At 51.9% G+C, this 17641-nt stretch overlaps 1 long non-coding RNA gene across 1 annotated transcript; it reads right to left on the bottom strand.

The window, feature by feature from the left end:
* Window positions 1-3683: 3683 nt before the first annotated feature.
* LOC140694598 (uncharacterized) lies at window positions 3684-10622 on the bottom strand. Its single transcript, XR_012070182.1, has 4 exons — window positions 10484-10622; window positions 8159-8291; window positions 5347-5459; window positions 3684-3948 (listed from the first exon to the last, which is right to left on the bottom strand). It is a non-coding gene; the product is annotated as an uncharacterized lncRNA (long non-coding RNA).
* Window positions 10623-17641: the final 7019 nt, after the last annotated feature.

Genomic DNA, 17641 nt, shown 5'->3' with positions numbered 1-17641 from the left:
AGAAGAATAACAGAAAGAGGTCAAAAGTTAGAGCCAGAAAAAGAGACACCTGAGAAATACTAATCAATGGAAATGTTATCACTCAAGCCTCCCTCAGGTTCATAGGTACCTGAAACCCACCTTGGCCTGACACTTACCAGCTCTGTGCCTGAGCGAGACATTCAATCCCCCGGAATCTTCGTTCACTCACCTGTGAATGTAAGGAACGATCCCTCCTTCCATCCGGCCAATTTGTATTGACTGCTGTGCCACGGGTACTGCTCAAGCCACCTGAGGTCCGTCAGTGAACAAATAAGGATCCTTGTCCCTGTAGGACTGAGGAAGAGCAGAACATAAACTACAGTCGTGACAGTCATGTGAAATATATGGTATTATAGAGGGTGATAGAAATAATATGATCCGGGAGAGGGGGTTTCTGGGGCAGAGACAAGGGGAAGGCAGTTTCCAGTTTAAAATGAGATGGCCAGAGCTGGCCTCACTGAGGACCTTGAGAAGGGGGTGCTAGTTGCTGAGCTCCCTCTAACACAGCACCGCACGCTGGGTGACGTGAACCACAGAGGCTCACGGTCTCACAGCCCTGGGGGCGGGGAGTCTGCAGGCAGGGTGTCAGCAGGGCTGGTTCCTCCTGAGGGCTGGGAGGGAGAGGCTGGTCCAGGCCTCTCTCCTTGGCTTGGAGACGACCGTCTTCTCTCCACATCTCAACCCGTCAACTCCCATGTACACGTGTCTCTGTGTCCACATTGCCCCTTTTTATCAGGACACAAGTCATACTGGATTAAGGCCCACCCTAATGACCTCTTCTTAACCAATGACATCTGCAACAACCCTATTACCAAACGGGGTCATGCTCTGTAGTCCTGGCGGTTAGGACTTCAGCATATGAGTTGGACAGAGACCGACCAGGGCAACAGGCCTGTGGGTGCATGTCTGATGTCCCCAAGGGCCAGCAGGGAGGCCAGTGTGGCTGGAGCGGAGTGAGCCAGGGAGAAAACCGGAGATGAGCTCAGCTTGGGGAGGGGGAGGAAAGCTGTAAGGTCACCATAAGGACTCTCGCTTCTTCACTGAGTGAAATGAGAAGCCATTGCAGGATTTTGAGCAGAGAAGATCACACCCAGGGTCTCAATCATGCCTGACTTAGGCGATGAGGATGAAAATATTTAGGCTTTTGAGCTGATAATAGTTAGACTACATGTTGGACTTTGAGTTGATGGTATAGTAAATGAGACTCTGGAGGGTGCTGGGATGACGTGGGTGCATATTGCATGTGGGATGGACAAGAACCAGTGGGGCCAAAGGGAAGAACTTGGTAGAATAATGGCCCCCAATATGTCCACGGTCTGATCCCTAGAATTCCCTGGGAATATGTCACAGTGCATGGCAAAAGGGACTCTGCAGGTGTGACTGTCAAGGACCTTGGGATAGCAGATCACTGTGGGAAAGCAAACGTCATCACGGAGGTCCTTAGTGGAGAGAGGCACATTGGTCAGAGACAGACATGTGAAGTGGCAGCAGAAGTCACAGTGACACAGGGCCCTGGGCCAAGGAGTGTGAGCACCTCTGCAAGCTGGGAAAGGTAGGAAGATGAATCCCTCCCAAGAGCCTCGGTGTGGAGCGCAGCCTTGGCCACATGTTGGTTTTAGCCCACTGACATTGACTTTGCACTTCTGCACCCTAGAACAGTGAGACAATGGATGTGTGTTACTTTAAGACACTGAGTCTGTGGTTCTTTGTTACAACAGCAATAGGAAAGGAACCCAGGAACCAACATGAACATGAACCACAGGCTGCCTGCTGTGCTGGCAGGAAGTCCTTTGTCTCTGATCCTGGGGGAGTGTCCTGTCTTCTGGCAGCATCCACAAACTACCTCATGCGAACTTGGCAGCTTGCAGGTGGTCAAATCTTAACCCTGCACAGTTCTTGATATTTAGTTAATAAAAAAGATGGTGTCATCATGGGTATTTTATCATCTTTTAAGTACACTTCAGTCTTCTAAATGAGAGACTGTGTAAATAGTTTTCAATCTTAATAATAAATAACTGTGGTTTTATTTGGTTACTTAAATTATGAATAATAATATTCACATTAGTAAAATTTATTAAAATCAACATTCTTCAATGAAAATATCAAGTTTCTTTTTGCATGAACATGTATTAACTACAAGAAATGTTCCATGCTTTGTTCTACGATTTAGAGTTAGAGTCTTAAAGAATAATAATTTCCTCAAAAGATATTATGGCGAGGGGATTTCTTTTGGTGTTATAGTTCCTACATAAAATCTGGTGCATGGCTCAGGCCACTGGGAACCTAGAGATGATCAAAATAAGGAGGCATTATAAACACAGAACAATTTTTAAAGGAATTAAAAAACTGGATGTGTGAAAACAAAGAATCAGAGTATATTCTGGTGAAATAAAACTATTTTTCAGCTTAAGCAAGACACTGGGTGAATAAATCTAAAAAGAAAAAAACACCCAGAGATTAGCAGCGAGTCATGCATGCAGTGTGACTGATCAAAAGCAAGTTGTTTCCAAACAGGTGTGCAGGCTTGATGCCTTCATGAATCAAGTCTGTGTGGCACCAGGCCACCTCGAATACATGTTGACGAGGTATGTATAAGCCCTTCAACATCCCAGCTCAAAGCCCACACACGAGCCACACGACCATCACCTACACGTCTGCAAAACACACATCATGGTGAAAAGCACTTTTCTTGCTCAGTAGCCGGTGGCAGAGCACTGTGAGCAGACAGAGATACAGGGACACAGGGACACAGAGGCACCTCCCCTCACTCAGCTGATAAACTTCCGTGCATTCCTGCGGACAGGACTGTCATAAAATGCACCATGCATTGATCCTCCTCCTAGGAAAGAAATGACAGGGTTGTCCTCAGGTTTGAGCAAGAGTGGCCAGGAGATCTCAGAAGAGCTGTTTCAGCACAACCAACAGAAACGATGGCCACCGTGACCACGAGACACGTCCCCTGCCATCTCGGTAGGCACTTGGGCTCCTGACAAAAGCTGGGCTCAGTAAAGGGTTGAGTAGAAGGCACAGACCTGAGGGATGCCCCAGCAATAGGCAGGAGGTAGGGCCTGGTTTATACTGCTCTGGGTGTATCCCATCCTCATCCGAATACGAAATCAGAAATTTGCAAAACAGCAGAGCTGGGATGGATCACCTACTCCAGACTCCTCTCCTTACAGTTAAAAGGGTGGCAGCCCTGAGAGGCAAAGCAACGCGCTAAAGGCAGAGCGTGGAAGTGGCACCGTGCCAACCCCCGTTCAAGGCCGCTAACAATGAGTATGGGGCCAAGGTCTCCAACTAGGAGAATGAGACAGTGTAAATACTTTGTTCCCCCCAAAACCCCAAATGTTTTTTAAAGGCACAAAAACTCACCTTAACCAGCTCTCTTCTGAAGGGGCTCTCTTCTGTCTCCGTCTTTCTGTCTGTCTCCATTTCTCTCTCTCAGACACAAACACATACAATTTTGTGAAAGGGGAATTCCTGCCATACAAAGACAGACTTCACATCTTCAGAAAGACACTTGACAAAGCACGTTTCTCAATTCAAGTCTTTGTGTGAGGTCTGAGCAACTGGCTTATCTTCTAGAACAATTGGTGGGTCCAAAAACAGGAGATCATCTTCCCCAAAGGAAGAGTTCTGGTCCGTGTTGATGAAGTTGGGGATGTCACATTTCATTAGCCTGTTCGGCTCCTCCTCTGGCCACCTGCTGCATCTGATGGCTTCCTGGAGCTGAATATCACTGTCAAGGGCAATGGTTGAGATACCAGCTTTGGCCTTGCCCAAGTGGTCCACTTCAATGACGTAGCAGTGAAAGAGGGACCTAGATTCGTCATTGCGCTGCCAGAGAACACCTTGGGCACCAGCGGCCTTCCAAAGCCTGACACAAAGCTGTTCAGTCTGAATCTCTTCTCGGGAGACCCTGCATTGCTATAAAGAAAACCAAAAAAAAGTTTGCTCACACTCTAGCTTAGTGACCTGAAGAATCATAGTTTTTGCCATCTACTGAGTGCAAGTCCCTGCACAGAGCACGCTTACAAGCACTGGAAGTGAGAGACATCACTTCTGAACACATACAATTAAACCCAAGGCAAAAGTCTCAAGTGAGGGCCCTTGGACCATCCTGAAAAGACATCTTTCCCTGAGAATCTTCAATATTGCTGTACCGCACAACACTGTTTCTCAATGGGACACTCAGATCATCTTCATCAGAATTAGTTAAAGTGCCTCTTAAAATGCAGAATTCTGGGGTACAGACACTCAGCGTCTCCAGAGGTAGGGACCGGTAGTCTGTATTTTCAGAGCCAGCAAGATCACTAAACACGCTCACGTTTAACACCGCCGTCTACATCGGGTCACCTGAGCATCGACAGTGCTGTCTCACGGGGTGGGGGGGTGTCATGTGTGTCAGGGTGCTGATCTACCCACGAGACTCCCCTGATTCTCAGAACTGACAGTGCAGCCCCATTGGGCAAGAAATACCACCACTTCACAATGCATACGCAGGGCGCCTGACTGACAGATACCATCAGTGATAGGAGAGGGGACAAAACTCAGGTCCCTGATCCCTTGTTTCACTTACTATGGGACAAATGATCAATTCAAGGGTAATAAATCAGTGAATGAGTGAATAACATGACTCTCGTTAGTCCCACGAGTGCCTGAAGAGGGAGCCTGGGCACACTGAGAACCATAACAGCCCATCTACTTAATTGCCATCCTTCCCAGATTTGTGTAAAGGTTACTTCCACCCAGGCAGTGACTCCTGATGGGCAAGAATCATGTCTGAACACACTCTCAAATCCAGAACAGAACCTGACAACAATTAGGCTCTGGAGTCTGTGTTTAGCGAGTGTGGAATCTCAGTGATTCCAGCTCTTACACCTTGCCTTCCCATCCCACCCCTCACGATATGGCCCTTATGACCAGTTCTCCCAGGGCTGGGGCCACGGAACCCATTTACAGGACTGGAACAATCTGATCATGTAAACCATCCCCCAGAATATCATCAAGAGTCACCTGCATTTCAGGGATCAGTAATCCCAGAAGCTTTGCAGTTCAGGCAGCTGAGGGATTTTTTATATCAGCTCTGTCTTCTACTGTGACTGCCTGGGTGACATCGGACAAGGAAGTCTCAAAAGCCTGAGCTTTTTCTTTCAGGAATAATCTACTTAACAAATCTCATTGACCATTTAACAAATGTGATGTGAAGATCAATGATTTACACAGGAGTACAACATTCACTAGGTCATGGATTTTGAATCCGAGGAAAATCATTTGAGAAAGATTGACAGAATTTAGCTTTAATGCAAATTTAAGTATTGTTACCATTCAGTAAATCATCTTCTTCCCCTACTTATCACTTCACCCAAGTTTAAAAGATGTTTGAGAACAGGGATGAGTGTGCCAGCAATCTGTGACCCAATAACCTAAAATGTCACCTAGGAAAAAGAGGGGAGAAACACATTTTTAAAAAGTATGGTGAGGACAGTGGGGCCATCCCCCAACTCCACACTAAGAACCTCTGAGTAATAGCTTTCCTGCCTACCTTGGGCATCAGCTGATGTGAAAACCCACCTAGAAACCACACTGTCCAGCAGCTCTTCCGTAACACAGGCTACACTTTCTCAGGGTTAAGAATTGGGTCAAGTAACCCCTTCGCTGAAGAATAAAGACAAAGGAGAACAAGAGAGTTCTTCCCCTCCCCAGAGGAGAGCCCAGACCTTGGGCTGCATGCACTGCACCCACCTCCCAGGAGAAGGATAAACTGGAGAAGGACGTCCTGCGAAACTAGGGCAGCAAAGGTAGAGATGGGAACAAATAGACCAGCTGGCCTGGGACAGCACCCTCCGTCGCTGCCTTGGTGGCTGCCTCCGCCCCCTCAGCACATCCTGCCCACCTCCGGTGGCTAAGCTGTCAGGGAAACCGTGCTTTGCGACCTGGGGCAACAGAGGCTGCCCCCAGGCCAAGCTGCTGGGGAGATGGGAGCTAAACCACTAGCTCCCAAGTGGCAGGCTCCATACCCTCGCCATCACCCCGCCGCCCCCGCAACTTAACGCACCCCCGGGGCAATATGACCCTGAGAAGGGTGACCTGGGAACGAGGGGCAGCAGAGGCCGCCCCCACGTCAGGCCTCCAGAGAGAAGGGAGCTTATCCTCCAGCTCGCAATAGGCAGCACCCCTCTCCTCTCCACCCCCTGATCTCACTGCGCCCACCTCCCAGGAGAAACCTGACCTGGTGTGTTGTGTCAGGCGAATCTTGGGCGGGAGAGGCCGTCCCCAGGCCAGGTCAGGGGAAAGGAGAAGAGGCCCCATTAGGCGGGGCAGCCGGCAGTCGCAGCTGCCTCTGCCCCTCGACCTCATCGCGTCCACCTCCCAGGAGCAAGCTGACCTAGAGACGGGCATCCGGCTTCTTGGGCAGCAGAGGACGCCCCCAGGATTGGCCGTAGGGAAGAGGGGAGCTAATTGACAAGCTCCGCGCTGCAGGTCCTCTACCCCCGCCGTCGCCACCCTCGCACCTTAAAGGCACCGCCCAGGGCGCCCCTACCCAGCAGGCTGAATGGGACAGGTGTGTCTGCTGATCTGGGGCAGGAGAGGCCACTCCCACACCAGGCCATCGGGGAGACGGGAGCCAATCCACCAACTCCCCAAGGCATCCCCATCCCCCCGCATCAGCCACCGCTCCTGCCCCCTGACCTCACGGTGGCCTCCTCTAGGGAGCAGGCTGACCTGGAGATGGACGTCCGGCGAACTTGGGGCAACAGGGACCGCCCCCAGGGCAAACCATGAGGGGAAATGGGAGCAAATGGACCGGCTTCATGGGAAAACCCGCCGCTGCTGCCACCACCCACAAAGTACCACGCCCGCCTCCCGGGGTCAGGCTGACTAGGATACACGTGTCCCGTAACCCAGGGCAACAGAGACCGCCCCCAGGACAAGCCGCGGGGAAGATGGGAGCAAATGGGCCCGCTTCCCCGCTGCAGGCCCCCGATCCCCGCCACCCCTGCACCCTGACTACCCTGCCTCCCGCCCCCAGTTGGCTAAGTGGGACAGGGGTGTCCCGGAACCTGGGGCAGCAGAGGCCGCCTGCAGGCAACACGGTGCAGACATGGAGCTAATCCACAAGCTACCCCGGGGCAGCCTCCCTATCCCCGCAGCCACCACCTTACCAGCTCCCTGACCGCACCGCACCCATCTCCCAGGAGCAAGCTCACCTGGAGTCGGACCTCAGGCAAATCTCCGGCGGCAGAGGTCGCCCCCAGGCCAGGCCGCGAGGGAGAGAAGAAATGGAGCAGAGCTCCCTGGAACGGCCCCCCTCCCCCTGGCGCCGCCGCCGCTGCCGCCTCCCAGGAGCAAGCACACCTGGAGGCCGGCGTCCCGCCTCTAGGGCAGCGGAGGCCGCTCCTAGACTCCACCGCGGGGGAGAGCGGAGCGAATTGACCGGCTCCCCCGCGGCAGGCCCCCTACCAACGTGGGCCCCGCACCTTAACGACACCGCCTCCACTCCCCACTCAGCAAGCTGAGTGGGACAGGTGTGTCCGGCGACCTGGGGCAGCAGAGGCCGCTCCCAGGCCCGGCAGCCGGGACAAGGCAGCTATTCCACCAGTTCGCCTGGGGCAGCCGCGCTCCGCCCCTCTGCCGCTGCCGCCGCCCGCTGACTTAACCGCCCCACCTCCCAAGAGCAAGCTTACTCGGAGTCCAACATCTGGCGAATCTCCGGCGGCCAAGGCCCCCCCCCCCCAGTCCAGGCTGCAGGGAAGAGAAGAAATCGACCGGCTTGCCCGGGCAGCCTCCCACCTGCCGCCGCCGCCGCCGCCGCCGCCCCAAACCATTGCACTAGCCTCCCGGGGTCAGGCTGACTGCGAGGAAGTGCACTTGCCTTCTGATCCTGGCTACGTGCCTGAGCACCTCCCTGCACCTCTACACTCCCTTTACCTCTGCACCCCTGCCACTCTCTGCACTTCTGCACTGCCTGCACCCCCGCATCCCCTGAACTGCCTGCACCCTCCACAGCCCCTGCACCCCTGCCACCACTTACACCTTTGCACTGCGTACACTCCTGCACCCCTGCATGTCCCACACACCACCTCTTGGGCCTGTGGCAGAGTCTCTGCTGTTAGACCAATGCACAGGGACTCACTCTTTGCCAGTATATGATGCATCAGTGGACGTCTGAGGTTGGCTGCAGGAAGGTACATGTTCCCGGTCACTAGCCTGGGCCACTAGGGTGATCTCTGGGAGGTCACCCAGGACGGGCTCAGAGATGCTGTTCTCTGGGAAGAGAGGAGTTGAAACTGCTCTTGAGGGCAGAGCTGTGCTCAGCAGGCGGTCCACGCTTCATGTTTTACACAGGGCTTCGGAGAAGTGAAACGGATCCGGCCAAGTAAGACCAGCCTGCTGTGCGCCCACCTCAGTCCTGGGCTCTGAGGCAGACCGACTGGCTCCCACCCTCAGGACCCAGTTTGGGCACCTGAATGTTCCCTTGGAGGCATCCTGTCAGTTCTCAGGAAGAAGTCTGGCTGCTTCCACCCCATGGCCCTCCCTCCCACTGTGCTAGCCTCAGGAAGGTTCCTTATTTGGGGAAGAAGGCAGCCCACCCCCTACCCCACCCCTCACCTTTCTCTAACCCAGGCTGGTGCTTTCTTTGCCCTTCAGAGTCTGGAAAGCCTTTCCCCTTCAGTTATGTCCCTTCTGAGATGGACTTGCTTCCACGCAATTCTAGGCGAGGATGCACCATGGAATGCATTGGGTAAGAGAACCAAAATAAATACTTTCTTCTGTGAGGATTTCTGTTTATCTACTGAGGCTGGGCTGTGTGTAGTTTGCTACAGCTATTCGTGCGAGGGGCTAAAGCCGCCTGTGTGTCCTTGTTTTCATCTCCCCGCTGTCTTTGGGTTTTCCCTAGACACTCCTGAGACATTTACTTCTTTTAATTTTATTCCTGTTATTACACAGGGGCCCTACTGACATGGAGGTAAGGTGTTGGGGGAGCGGGACAGATTAGGGCATCTGTAGTCCTGTGATTAGTTCTCATTGAGCCTGTGCCCTGAGCTGTGACCTCCACAAGTATGTCTCCCTCCCCCACCCCAATTTGGGTGACACAGATGGTATTTCCCTTCTCCCAGGTAGGTTAGGCTCTGTAAAATAACTTCTCATTAAAAAACAAAACAAAACAAAACAAAACCCCCCACAATTGAAGAGAATGTTCTGGGTGTATTTCAATAGAGCTATTTTTTTCCTTTCCTGGCAGAAAGCATGAGGAGTTTTCCTATGATCTTCACTCTGAGAACAGGGTACGGTCCTGGAAGTAAAATGCATGAAAAAGAGCAGGGGGATCCTCTGACTGGCCCCCTGGAGTTGTCACACTCAGACTTCCCCACGCTGAGCCTCCAGCTGGCCTCAGGGACCTGCTAAATCTGCCTGCCCCCGGGGATCTTACAAAAGCGGGTTCTGCCCTGGGAACTGTGACTCTCCAAGCCTGCCCGGCTGCCTCTCTGGGTTGGGAGAAGCTTTCCCCCTCAGTTTTCTTGTGGATCTAAGAAGACCAGTGGGTTTTCAGCTCCCTCAGCTCTGGTATTGTTTTCAGGACAGAAGGAGCAACTTCTGAGCTCCTCACAAGCTGGACCAGAGGCTGGAAGCCTCCCCTCCTCTGCCTCCATGCAGACAATCAGTGGCTGTGGTTCTAGCCGAGTTTCTGAAGATGTGGATTTAAACACACACATCCCAGCCCCCACAGGAGCACACAGTCCCATAAATCCCTACAACTTCCACTGGTAACTACGGAGCTGATGAGGACACGGCTTTCGGGACTGCAGTGGCCTGACTGCATGACTTGCTCCGTGGACAATTTACGTGCTTGTTCTGGGCCTTGTCTGAAGTGGCTTGCTTACTATACCTGGTACATGGGAAATATAAAATAAGTACTAGAACCTCCACTTCTCTCTCTTGGGCCTTCCGACCTAAAAAGTAATAAGTGAACTCAGACGGCCTAGTCACCTCAATGAGGTCAGACCAGCCTGGCTCTCCTGAGTGATGGGCACTGACTTGCACGTTTACTCGGAACAGTAGGGGAACTGCCTTCCTCTAACTGGGCCTCTCCCCACGCCAGGCACGCTCTCAGCTGAGACGGGGCCAACTCCCCCATTGAGGTGTGTGCTGGTGGCTTCAGTGTGACCTGGCCCTGCCAGGACATGAACCTGCAGTGAGGTGGAGTGTCAGGAGCGGGGGTCCCTGCTGGAGCAGCAGGGGGCCCGGTAACACCCTGCCCAGCCTGGTGCCTGGGGCTCCCCAACATCTCCTACGGCCTCCGGGTCGGCTCTGGTCCGGGCCACTCCATGCACCCTCCCAGTATCTTTTCATTAAGTCCCTTTTTTGCTTTTATCAGCCAGAGGTGGCTTCTGTTGCTTGTTCAGTGAAACAGTGCATCAGGAAACCAGACTACTTCTAAGATCAGTAAAATACCAACCTCGGTCAGCTCGCCGGGCAGACCGTGCAGCACAAAGGCCTGCACAGGGCTGTGCGAACGGCTTACGTGAAGGGTCCTCATCATCTGTCTTCAGAGATACAGAAGCTGGTAGTTCAGGTAAAACCACAGGGAGGGATTGAGGAATCCAAAGCTGGTTGGTTTCAAAGACTAACCGGTCGGACCAGTCCCCTGAGCTGTGGTCAGAAGCCTGGCACAGTGTCACGCAGACTCAGCACCCTAAGTGTCCGGTGGGGCTGGTGCTGTTCCCTTTACAGGCTCTCGTTGGGGATTCACTGTAGCCCCTTACACTCAGCAGGGAATCCAGCCCTCTTAGCCCCCACCCTGAGTGTTCCATGACACAAATCTCGGGAGTGTTTAATTTTCATCTTTGTTTAGGAGGATGAAGGTGGGGCAAGAGGAGACATAAATTCAAACTTAGTGACACCAAGTCACAGCCAGTACCTCCTCCTCAGAGAGCTATGTGCTCCCACAGTGGTGGCTGGGGGGCTGGGCAGAGCCCCTCCACTGGTCACAGTGGGACTCACTCCTCTGGCTGCAACTGATGGGTTGGACAACCAATCCAGAGGGGACAGAGCATCTTTCCCGGGAATTTGGAACTGACATACAGAAATTAATTTCACTCATCTGGGGATTGGGAGGAGGGTGGGAATCTAATGAAACCAGAGCAGGAGGGAAAGTTACAAGTGAATGAGAGAGAGACAAAGAGACTGAGCTTGTGAGAGCAAATAGTGGGAAGGAAGGAAAACAATTGGGACAGAGGAATTCCAGCCCCTGGCTGTCTAGTGTGTCCCAGCCCATCAACGAACCTGCGGGATGGTTAACATCATTCCAGTTTTGCAGATTAGGAAACAGGCTGAAAGACACGGGGGTTGGCTTCGGGTGCACAGTTAATTTAAGTGCCACTGGACCCCTCACTTCCCGCTGCCTGAAGGCACCATGATCCTCACATGGACCCTGCTGTGCTGACAGCCCAGCACCCTGATCAAAGGGACCCTGCGGGAGTGGGAACCTCTCTGAGTGTGGAGAGTTCCCTGCACCGAGATTCCATGCATCAGCAGGCTCCCGCTCACCCCAGGTTAACGTCTCCCCAGCTGTGCAGTCTCCCGACCCGCTTCCCTCCCTGCCAGGCACCCCCGGTCTTACCACCGAGTGTACAGCAGGAATTCAGGCACAGGGATGCCCAAAGCAACACGAGCCCACCGGCTGTACAAACAGCAGACTCCCAGCCCCACCTGGGCTCCATGGGGATAGTAGGTGTCCTCAACTTTCATGTATCTAAGGCTAACTGTTTCTTCAGCTGGAGGCTATAGAGAAAAATATAAGGCCCAAAACATGGTTCAGTGAGGAATTCCTCCAAGGACCAGACTCCAGAGTCTACAACCAGTTGTGCTGTCCCTCCTACCCCCTGACTTTGGGTGAGGTGGATTATTGATCAGCACAATTGCCGGTGGCCCAGCTCCTGGGCTTAGCTGCCCAGAGGGGGATGGGGGAATGGGTAAGGCCAGGGCACTCAGGAAGAGCACAGAGGCCCTGCCCTCACACCTCCGCACTTGTAAACCGTTCCCCAAACCTCAAGGCATCGGACAGAGTGCAGCCACCACAATAATGAGATGCTCCCATCTCTTCACTCACTCCTGTCGGTTCACTTACGTGCTGAGCATCCACTGGGTCACAGGACATGACACACAGGATGGCCGATGGGACAGGCTTGGTACTTACCCCTGGATCCTGTTCAGTCTGATGGAAGAATGATCACTCATAAATGGTTTCTCAAAAGGATACATAGACAGAAGACAAACTGCAGAGTGAATCAAATTTTAAAATATAAATGAAGATCCCCCAGTCTCCCCGCCTAAGCTCAACAGCATAAAGAAAATAGATCTTGCCTTTGATCACCAAGGAAGTGGTCATCCCCTCTCAGGAGGAAAGGAGAGTTATTCTTTGAGCAGGACACCGAAGTGCTCCATCGGATTGGACCAGGACCTCTGCATTCATTCAGCAAATCTGTATAAGCTCCTACTACATATGGGAATCTAGTAACTATACCCATTCCCAAGGGTCTTGGGCTTTATTAGTCAACAAAATAGACACGATTCCTCATCACTGGGGACTCAGAGTTTTAGCAGAGGAAACAGGCAGCATGTTGGGGGTAGCAAGAGCTTGGGGAAAAATAAGAGTGATATGAGCAAGCTCAGGTGATGCTGGTGGGGTGGGAGGCAGGCAGGAGGGAAAAAGGCAATCCTGGCAGATCTCACGGAGTAATGAACTTGAAGCAGAATAGATCCGGAGGAAGAAGGAAGAGCCGGAGCCAGAGGCCCCCAGAGTGATGGGGAGAGTGTGGATGGAGAGGCAGAGCATGCCGGATCCTGGAAGACTTTGGGACGACTTTGGCTCCTAAAGAAATGGTGACCCTTTTAGTGAGTTTTGATGGGATGGGTGATGTCCAATTTTTGCTTTTGTTTTGTTTTTTGGGGGGGAGGGTAATTTATTTTAGTGAAGGTGCTGTGGTTTTAACCCAGGATCTCATGCATGCTAAGCATGCGCTCTATCACTGAGCTACACCCACCACCTCAATGGATGCTTTTATAGGATCCCTCTGACTCTGTGTGGATGAGATTGTAGAAAAGCAAAGATGGAAGAAGGAGGCTATTTGGTGTCCAAGAAGGCGCTGAAGGTGGCTCCTAGGAAGGTGGGGAACAGGGAGTAGGTGGTTAATGAAGACAGAGTAGCCAGAATTAGAAAATTAGAAAAAACAAGCTGGATTTGCTGTGTGTGTGTAAGAGAAAGGGAGAGAAAGAACATGGTTCCAACATCTGGACCTGGAAAATGGGATGGATGTCCTCTCCATCCACAGGGGATGGGACAAGATGGGGCTGAGCAGGTGGAAAGGGGCTGGAATCAGCTCAGTTCTTCAATGTCATGGTTAAGGAGTCTATTAGATATTGCCACAGAAATGCCCAATAGGTAGAGGAGTGTGGTTTTTTGTTTTCTTTCTTTTTAATATTAAAAAATATAATTTAAATGTATTAATTTTATTATGTGAATGAGTTTGGAATTTTATTTCATGCCAAGGTATACATTATAATAGCCAAATGGAAAATATATCAGAAAAGGGGAGGAATGAGTGCTTTCACATAAACTGACTGTCCATAACGTAGGTTAAATTTCAATAAAACCAGTCTTCAGTGCAAAAACCTCATCTTGGTGTTACATAAAATTAAATGAAAAAGGACTATGTTGATGTATCATTATTTCATGTTACATAATAGCCCCAAACCAACACACTGTTTAACTATGAGGCTTGTAGAAATACTATTCACTTTATTGACATAAATACAGAAATGCAGAAAGGTTCTAAGGTAGAATAAGCATCTTAGTGGAAATAATAGAGATCTGAGCATTTTACATGATACGTATGGACTGATTCAAAATTTGGAAAAGTAATTTACACAGTAGAACATATGTATGAATGTGAAAGCAAGATGAACGAAAGAAAAAGAATTTGAGTATCAGGGAGAGAGTTCCAAATGGAAAGGGCAAATCAGGGAGTTTTGGACAAATCGAGAAATTGATGGCATGTCAATTTCCAAGTCTGGTTGCTTCCACCAAAGGTATAGCAGAGAGAGAGAGGAGAGACCCAGGACCCATCTCCGGGGCACATTCACAGTAAATGTTTGGAAAAAAGAGGAGACGTTGGCAAAAGACCAGCCAGTGGATCGAAAGCAGAACGATGGGCTGGAGGCCAAGTAAAGCAGGAACACGGGGGAGGAGAGATGGCAGAGCTGGGTCAAATGCTGCCAAAGGGCCACGCATGATGAAGACTAAAAACTGACCACAATATTTAGCAACGTGCGGTCACTGATAGCCTTGACAGAGCAGTTTCCATAGAGCGAGGGATCAGGGGAAAAGCCAGAGTGGGTGCAAAAGGGGATGGCTCAGGAGAATATGCAGACAGTGAGTTTAAACTACTCATTAAAGATTTGCTGCAAAGACATGGGCTGGCAATTGGTGGGGGTGAATTAGGGTCAAAGAGTGCTGTTTGTTTCTTTTAAGAGGAGGGTCTTTTATATACTGATAGGAGCCAACTAGCCAGAGAACAAAATAGATGAGTTAGTGACAGAGAGGATGGATGTGGGAGTGACAGCCTGGAGAAGATTGGATGGATGGGCCCCCTGGCGACTTTTGGATGATCTGGCTTTCGATGTCACCTGTAATAAGAGGTGGGGCAGCGAGAGTTAGGTCACAGACATCAGAAGGCAAGCGGGTGTGCTGGGAGTTGCTGGTGAAAGTTCTCTTCTGTTGGCTTCAGTTTGCTTGGTCAAAGTAGAAAAGTAAACTTACCAGCTGAGGAACGAGGAGGAAGAGTTACTGGAGTCATGAGCAGAAGATACGGAAGAGCCTTCAGGGACAATGGGACAGTGAAAAGAGCACAGGGAGACGGGGGGAGTGTGCTCTCAGAAAGTTGCATTTTATCTTTGAGGTCCCCAAGTGTTGGATGTGTGATTGCCCTTCCTGCTGTCTACGAAATAAAAATTGAGTATGGTTCAGGGAAAATGCTATTTCATTCTAAGAGGCTGCCTGCTTCTCAGGAATGGTCATCTTAAACTGCAAACATTACAAAAATGTTGAAAAGAAGAACTTGTGTACCCAATGACCCACTATTTTCTATAAATTTGGTTGCTATTTAGTTCCCCTATCAATACCACAGAACCGATACTGCCTAGGATGGAGATACATCGATGCTTACATGGAAATGAAATCTGTATCTTTTTCCTAAACTCCATGGCTTCCTTAACACCCCATTCCCCTTGGAATTTAGGGGTGTCCGGTATAAGAAATGAGAAACAGTTTGAGAAAATCCCGGCTCAGAATTACACAGCACAACCTCAGCTCAGAAATATACAGCCGTAAAAATGCTTAGAAGCAAAACTCCGTAACTACTCAAAGAATTTTGCAAACCTGGGCCTGCCCAGATGTTTCCAAACTGGAAAGGTACTCCAATCACCTGACCGGGAACCAGAGGCTGGTCAGCCTTTTCTGTAAAAGCCAGAGAGTAAATATTTTCAGTTTTGCAGATCATTTTGTTGTAACCATGCAGGTCTGCAATAAGAAAGTGAAGAGCACTGGGAGACAGGAAACAAATGGGCATGCCCACACCCTCCCTTCCACTCAGGGCAGCTTCTCTGTGGTGGGGAGCTTTGCCACAATGACTTGTTTCTTTGTTTCCATTGGTTTCTTTGTTTCCACCTTACTGCTCAAGCTCAGAAATTCAAGTGAGCCTTGTCCTTCAGCATCCATGCAGAGAGAAGGCTGAGCAGGGGTGGGGACCCCACCTGACAGAGAAGAGAGATGGCTTGTCACCATGACATGAGACAATCACACCTTCCGGGGTGAAAGGGAACAAAGATAAGGGAAGGGAACAGCAGTGGGACCCCTGGGTCACCTGCCAGGCTTGCTCTCCCTCAACGGCCACCCTGGGGGCCTGGGTGGTGTTGGAACTCAGCTACAGTGATTAGGCTGAGGGGACTCAGGATAAAGGTCCCTCCGTCTCCACACCGGGTTCCAAACGCAGCCTCTCTAAGTCTACCCTCTGAGTTTCTGGAACTCAGCTTGAAGAATACATGTTCAGGCCAGACCCAGAGCCCAAGCCAAACACGACAGGGGTCACGTGGGGTTGTAAGCCCGTGCTCAGTGGTCGGGGTCTCCTTGCAAATCTGCAGAAATCCCTGTTCCGCCTCATTCCTGGGAGAAACCCCACATCTCCTCCTGCTCTGTGTGTTCTTCTCTTGAGGCTACTGTCCTGCAGGGATGCAGGGTCCTTGAACCTGGCCCTCCAAACGTACATAAGCAGCCTGTTCGATAAAACAAATTATGCACTTTTTCACATTTGCCAGTTTTTTGATTCCAGAAAGGCTGTGGGACTCTTTCTCACTGTCTCCTGTGCCCCCACCACTTGGTGGCCCTCTCCTCATGGAAACACGATTTCCCACAACTGCACCCTGCCTCCCAGCTTGTCAGAGGGGAGTGGCCCACAAAGACACAGGTGTTTGTGAGGATCCTGTCCCCCAGCAGAAAGCCTACTCCTGGAGCCACGGACAGGGATCTGGCCTCCTGAGCCGCTCAGCTCTAATTGAAAGCCTAAACTGGGGACCCCGAAAATTGCTGAATGACTTTGTGAGTCACCTGGGCTGGAGGGGCCTGATTTTTCTTTCCAGGAATGCATGTAGCGCAGCCTCCATTTTCAGGGCTGACATTCATGATGGATCTAGTTCCCCCAATTGCACCCCAGGAAGGAGAGGCCCTTCCATCCCACTGGTTAGAAACCCAGCCCAGGGGAGTTCCGAAGCACCACATCGCTGTCAGGTCCAGCATCCCTGCAGAGTGGCCCCTGCCCCTGAATGAGCCCCTTCCCTGGGTCTTCCCTGCCCAGACATGACCACACCCCTGGTGGTGCTGGGGAAGGCAGGGAGTGCAGTGAGGGGTGGGGGGAGCAGAGCCCCTTGCTCTGGAGTGAGGGTTCTTGGGGAGACCACAGAGCAAGGCACACACCACCCCCACCCTATACCCCAAACTCTTAGCTCCAACAACACAGGGGCCACTCTGCGCCCTCTCACCGTGGCTCTCCTGTGAGACTGCACCCAACCCGGCATCTGGCACCCCAGCCCTACCTCCCCTCTTATGACAGATCCCGTCTTCTTGGAAACTGCCTAGCAGCGCGTATTCAAGGCCGGCAGCGGGCCCGGCGGATCTGCACTTCAGATGCCCTACCTGGCCAGCCGTGCGTGCCTGGGCTCAGTCCTCTATCTTGCCCACCGGTAGCCTGGGTCCACGTCCAGTGCAAGCGGAGGCCGCGGAGCCCAGGCTGATCCCCACACACGGACAGGTGAGGGTGCCCCCGCCCCGCTGCCCCGCTGCCCCGCCGTCCCGCCCACTGGTGGCAGCACCGCCCCAGCCTCCGGCCGGCGCCACCTGCAGGTCAGGACTTCCGCGCGGCCCCGCCCGCCACGGCCCAGCCCAGCTGTCCCATAAGCCTCCCCCCACCCCCGTCCTGGCCGCGCCCTGCCTCCCATTGGCTCCGCAAGTTCTGCTCTCGCACATCTAGACTCGGGAGGACGCACGACGCAAGCGCTAGGGGAG

The sequence above is a fragment of the Vicugna pacos genome, unplaced genomic scaffold (genome assembly GCF_048564905.1).
Source record: "Vicugna pacos unplaced genomic scaffold, VicPac4 scaffold_65, whole genome shotgun sequence".
NCBI lineage: Eukaryota > Metazoa > Chordata > Mammalia > Artiodactyla > Camelidae > Vicugna > Vicugna pacos.
The sequence above is the reverse complement of the archived record's forward strand: the minus strand, read 5'-3'. Positions and strand labels throughout refer to the sequence as shown.